At 36.4% G+C, this 6,000-nt stretch overlaps 1 protein-coding gene across 1 annotated transcript in view; it reads left to right on the top strand.

The window, feature by feature from the left end:
* The first annotated feature begins 267 nt into the window (after window positions 1–267).
* The window catches only part of LOC5565599, a 75,296-nt gene continuing 69,563 nt past the window's right edge, over window positions 268–6,000 (top strand). The window contains exon 1 of the mRNA XM_021838098.1: window positions 268–705. The gene's annotated coding sequence lies outside the window, so the exon portion shown is untranslated. The remainder of the gene's footprint in view (window positions 706–6,000) is intronic.

The following is a 6,000-nucleotide window of genomic DNA, read 5'->3' as shown; positions in this document are numbered from 1 at the left end:
GCAGTTCGGGCGCCAAAGGTTGGCAATTTGGAGAACCTTCTGTATCTTCGGGTTGTTGCTTGCTATCTGCTCTACAAACTGCCACCCTCTATCCACCCATCCACCCACCGCCATAGACGGAAGGAGCATCATATCCAGCAACGATGTTGCTGCCGCTGATACCGTCATCGTCATTGCGTTTGGTTGGTTGGTGAAAAAGAGCGCATCACCCCCCAGCAAGGTATTCCAACTTCCAACTCGAACTGATATAAAAGGTTCAACATTGTCTTCAGGTTCAACCATTTGTTGCTCCAACGTGCTCCCGGCAGGATCCTCCTCCCGAAATTCGGCGCTGCGAGAGGTGTGAGTGTGCGCGCGATTTTTCCTCTTACATTAGTTGGATAGAGCACGAAGTGCGTAGAGACTCTGCTTGGACTAGAAAGAACACTTCCGTTAATAATTGTGGTGGCGCTCGAAGGAAGCGCTCCCGCTCGGGTTCAGTTTAGCAGTGCTCGGAAGTGAAGAAGTGGATTTATTAAGTTATCGCCATCGATTGGCTTGTGGAGTGGAAGATAGTGACCGATAAAGTGGTGAATCGTCCCGCCTTCCGGCTTGATCGATAAGTGCATTTAATGGGCGATTAAAGGTTCATTAAACGGAAAAAGAAGCACAATTTCAGCAAGGATAAACCACGTGCATCTTCAGCTGACTTCATTTGGATTGAACGTAAGTGTATCACGCTGGGAGATGTGCATCCCCCGATAGACATTTAGAACAGAATTACCCAATCTTGCACCGACGTCCACCTCATGTGGAGGCTGTACACAGCCTCTTAACTAGAAGTGAAGAATTGGGAAATCTTTCCGAAAGGGGGGTGTCATCCAAAGCCACCACAGATTGAGAAGACACGAAATTAAGTTTGATTAAGGAAAATGAGAAACCATGCCTGGCAGAGAGTGTTCTATCTTGTGGTACACGTGTGGCACGGCGCTGACTGCTGGTGTCCGTTAGTTAGTTTATGATTAACTCTAGAATGAAGATTGGGAACCTTCTGACATCACATCGCAACGTGGTGACGTAGATGTTTGACGATAGGCTTAGATGGGAACTTTTTGGTGAGTGAGAAAGTGTAGTACGTTGAATAGGAAAGTAGTGCTATGTGTGCGATAAATTGCACTAAGCAAGTGGATCGAAATTAACTTTAAATTTAATTTAACTGGAAGTACCATGGGATAGTGAATCACCAACCGAAATTGTGGTTTTTGGGAATTTCAATCATGTAACAATTTTGGCATGACATGGAAAAATAATGCTAACTAATGGTTCCTGATGAATTTCATCGAACAAAAGTTTAGTTTCCGAAAGAAAACCATTTTAGAAGCTGAAGTACGGTTTTTAGGATGAAGAGGAAATTGGTTAAGGGCTGAATTATTTCCCATGTCAAAACCAAGTGTAATATATGCAAGGTTTACGACAACTTTTATTCCAATTTTCATCTAGCTGAACTATTGAAATCATTTTTTTTATATACATATTCTAATAATTCCTAATGGATATGGATTCTTGGTAACAATTGGCGTAGCTAGGATTTTTTCTTGGAGGGGGAGTCGGCCTAGCAAATAATTTTTCAACAGAAGTAATGTCGGTCGTAATAATCACGATTTTCACAAATTTCGTAGGTACTTTTAATAGATTTGCATTGATTTCATTTATTCGTTATGTTGTCACATTTCGTGGCACGTCAATGATATTTGTAAACTTCAATATTCGCTACGAAAAAGATTCATTCTTTTTGTAATCTAAATAATGTAATGTAAGAAATCCTTCAAAAATTCTAGCAAAAAAACTCACAAGGAATGTCCTTTGTGATTCTTCTACAAACTTTTCATGTTTTCAACCATGTGCTTTGAAGAGATTCCTTTGAGAATTTCTACGGGAACTTCTTCTCGAATTATTTTTGTGCTTTGAGTGCTTTCTCCAAGAACTTCTTTATCAGTTTTCACTTAGTTCGTCCTAGGATTCCCACGGAAAATCATTCCTAGACATTCTAATCTCACCAGAAAAATTTCTCGGAAAATCTCTATCGAATTGCTGAAAAAATCTTTTGAATAGAGGGTCTCGTTTCCCGGACTCGAAAAAATCCCGGGATTCGGGATTTTATTTTGAAAAATCCCGGGACAAAAATCAAATGCTTCCAAAATGACTATTGAACAGTCAGAGCGGGTGTAGATGCAATATTTAGTTTCAAAGAGTGGTTTAATTATAATCGAACCTGTTTTTGAAGGGTAAGTTGAATTCTTATAGTAAAAAACAATGCTATCTTAGATTTCATTTATCAATATTTCACCTATCAGCAGTCAAAGTCAAAAGTCATTTGTTAAAGGGTATTTGAAACGAAAATCAATCGTGATGCATAAGGTATAGACATAGGCGATACCAATCACTCTCAAATTTTATCAAGAAATCTTTTAAAATCTACTCTGATACTTATTTACATTGTTGTTTCATATGAAATCTTCATGCTTTCAAATTATTGGCATAACAGCCACGTTAGACGTTAGAACCACGTTAGGCATATTAGACCAGGTAAAGTGTAAGGTACACCGGGCAAATTAAATAAAATCAACTACCAAATCAATTGTTGACAAATAGAACAAACCGTAGAGTTTATTGAAAATTACGTAACAAACATACAAAAAACACAAGTTTAAGCATAAGTGACCTTAAATCTCATTAACCTGTAGGCTACGGGGCTGACAACCAAAATTCAAATTGCTCGTATTTGAGCATAACTCCATATTTTTCAGTGAAATTTTGAGGATTGCTTCACTAATAGTTGTAGTTTCATGAGTGAGGGGAAAGTATAGATTCAGAGTATTCTGGACAAAGTTATTCCAGAACATCTCTGGGTCAGGTAGGGTAAAAATCACATAAACTTCCTTTTAGAACTCATTTATCATTTGGAAACGAAATGTTTTCATACAAAAAGTGAATAGACCCGTTATTAGTAATAAGTTACGATGCAGCAGGATATTAAGAAAAAATAAAATTAACCTAGAACAATGCTAAGGCCTCCAAAACATTCTGAAGTTTTGACCATAATCTTCACAGGTTCATAAATTATTTTAAGCGAATGATGTTCTCGTTTAGTGGTTTACATCACTCATTTAGCCTTAATAGACGTGTTCACAAATTTTGACAAAATATTGGATATTGTAAGTCATCCAAATCAACCTGGAGTTCAAGTGTTTTTGATCTATCAAATCTACTACAGTTTATACTCACCCAAGTCCCGTGAAACTTTCTCGTTCCTATCCATAAAGCATCATATGACCCGGAAAGTGTACTGCTATGAATATTGATAATCTGAAGGTCTTCAGAACATACTGTAGTTATGGGCATCAATTTCTATATGCAGCTTGACTTATTATTCAAACAAAATGTTTTCTATATATCCATACTTGATCGCAAATCTCCGTTAGAGTTAAAAAAATGGTTTCAGACGTGTTCACAAATTTTGACAAGATATTGGATATTGTAAGTCATCCAAATCAACCTGGAGTTCAAGTCTTTTTGATCTATCAAATCTACTACAGTTTATACTCACCCAATTCCCGTGAAACCTTCTCGTTCCTATCCATAAAGCTTTATATGACTCGGAAAGTGTACTTCTATGAATATTGAACATTTTCAGGTCTTCAGAATATACTGAAGTTGTGGACATTGATTTCTATATACAGCTTAACTTATTATTCAAACAAAATGTTTATAATATATCCATATTTGATCACAAATCTCCGCTAAAGTTAAAAAAAGTTTCTGGTATTGTTTTTCACTTGTTAACAACATTTATTATAACAGTTCCACTTCTCAACAGGGGGTCCGCGGACCGCCGACCAAGTAAAAAGCACGCTGAAACGAACCCCTCACATCGAGCCGTTTTTTTTTGCCGTAAACAAGGTTGAGAAACAGTGCTCTAGAGACATCTGCAAAGCTTTTGAAATGACATATGGACATTCAAGGGTACTGAGCACCTCCACTAATTTCAACAATGTCTCTTGCAAAGTGTTTATAAAATTATTAGCATGAGTTTTTGGAAATCACTGAGCATGTAGTTAGCTGGAAGTTTTTACGAATGTTAAGATGCGTTTACAGGAATCAAACCAATTATGTAGATGATGATGATGATGATGAACTACACGCTGTGAAGTAGACCATCGAAAATCATACATTTTGCCTTACGAAAGGTGGAACGATTATTGCAATACGAACGCTTTATGTATCGTTCGCATACATCATTAACTGTAAATTATGTGGTGGAAACAAGACGACTGTGTCAATTTGTTGTAGCGTATATTCAAGAAAGAATTTGTATTTTTTCTGCTGACGTATTTTTTACGAGACGTTTCGGAAAAGATGATCGCTCAATTACCTTAAGATGTTCAATATTCATAGCAGTACACTTTCCGAGTCATATAAAGCTTTATGGATAGGAACGAGAAGGTTTCACGGGAATTGGGTGAGTATAAACTGTAGTAGATTTGATAGATCAAAAAGACTTGAACTCCAGGTTGATTTGGATGACTTCCAATATCCAATATCTTGTCCAAATTTGTGAACACGTCTGAAACATTTTTTTTAACTCTAACGGAGATTTACGATCAAGTATTGATATATTGAAAGCATTTTGTTTGAATAATAAGTCAAGCTGCATATAGAAATTGATGCCCATATCTGCAGTATGTTCTGAAGACCTTCAGATTATCAATATTCATAGCAGTGCACTTTCCGAGTCATATGATGCTTTATAGATAGGAACGAGAAAGTTTCACAGGAATTGGGTGAGTATAAACTGTAGTAGATTTGATAGATCAAAATGACCTGAACTCCAAGTTGATTTGGATAACTTCCAATATCCAATATCTTGTCAAAATTTGTGAACACGTCTGTAAAGGCTAAATAAGTGCTGTAAACCACTAAACGTGGACATCTTTCGCTTAAAATCATTTATGAACCTGTGTAGATTATGGTCAAAACTTCAGAATGTTTTGGAGGCCTTAGCATTGCTCTAGGTTAATTTTATTTTTTCTCAATATCCTGCTGCAACGTAACTAATTACAAATAACGGGTCTATTCACTTTTTGTATGAAAACATTTCGTTTCCAAATGATAAATGAGTTCTAAAAGGAAGTTTATGTGATTTTTACCCTACCTGACCCAGAGATGTTCTGGAATAACTTTGTCCAGAATACTCTGAATCTATACTTTCCCCTCACTCATGAAACTACAACTATTAGTGAAGCAATCCTCAAAATTTCACTGAAAAATATGGAGTTATGCTCAAATACGAGCAATTTGAATTTTGGTTGTCAGCCCCGTAGCCTACGGGTTAAAAACTCTTATTTAGTAAGCTAAATGCAATAACTGAAACACATTCTTGCATCAACAATCACTAAAAAACATGCCGTTTGTTTTGTGAAATTATTTGAAAATAATCCAACAGCACTTACTAGCTCAACATGCAATTTCGGGAAATCCCGGGATTTTCAAAAATATCCCGGGATTCGGGATTTTTTAGATCCCGGGATTTCCCGGCATTTTTGTCCCAGGATTCCCGGGACAAGACCCTCTACTTTTGAACAATTTGATAATTTTAATCATTTTTCCTGGAAGGTTCTCTATGTACTTATTACATATAATTTCTTATTGTTATTTTAAAGAATCCTACTGCTGTTCATTAATAATTTGTTCAAGATTTTCAGGAATTACTGAGGATTTCTAAAAAAAGTACAATACATTGTACGAATCTCACTAAAAGTGTCTTCAAGATCTCCAAACAAATGTTCATTCCACAATTCCTCGGAGAGTTCGCCAACAGTTTTTCCAACATTACTTTTGAAGTTCTTTCTGAAGATTTTCTTCATGATTGTTTGAAAAAACCCACACTTTATGCAAAAAAAGATTCTTTCATGTGGTATTGTAAGGATTCCTCGTAATATTACACAGGAATTTCATGAACAA

Source organism: Aedes aegypti, chromosome 1, assembly GCF_002204515.2.
Source record: "Aedes aegypti strain LVP_AGWG chromosome 1, AaegL5.0 Primary Assembly, whole genome shotgun sequence".
NCBI lineage: Eukaryota > Metazoa > Arthropoda > Insecta > Diptera > Culicidae > Aedes > Aedes aegypti.
The sequence above is the reverse complement of the archived record's forward strand: the minus strand, read 5'-3'. Positions and strand labels throughout refer to the sequence as shown.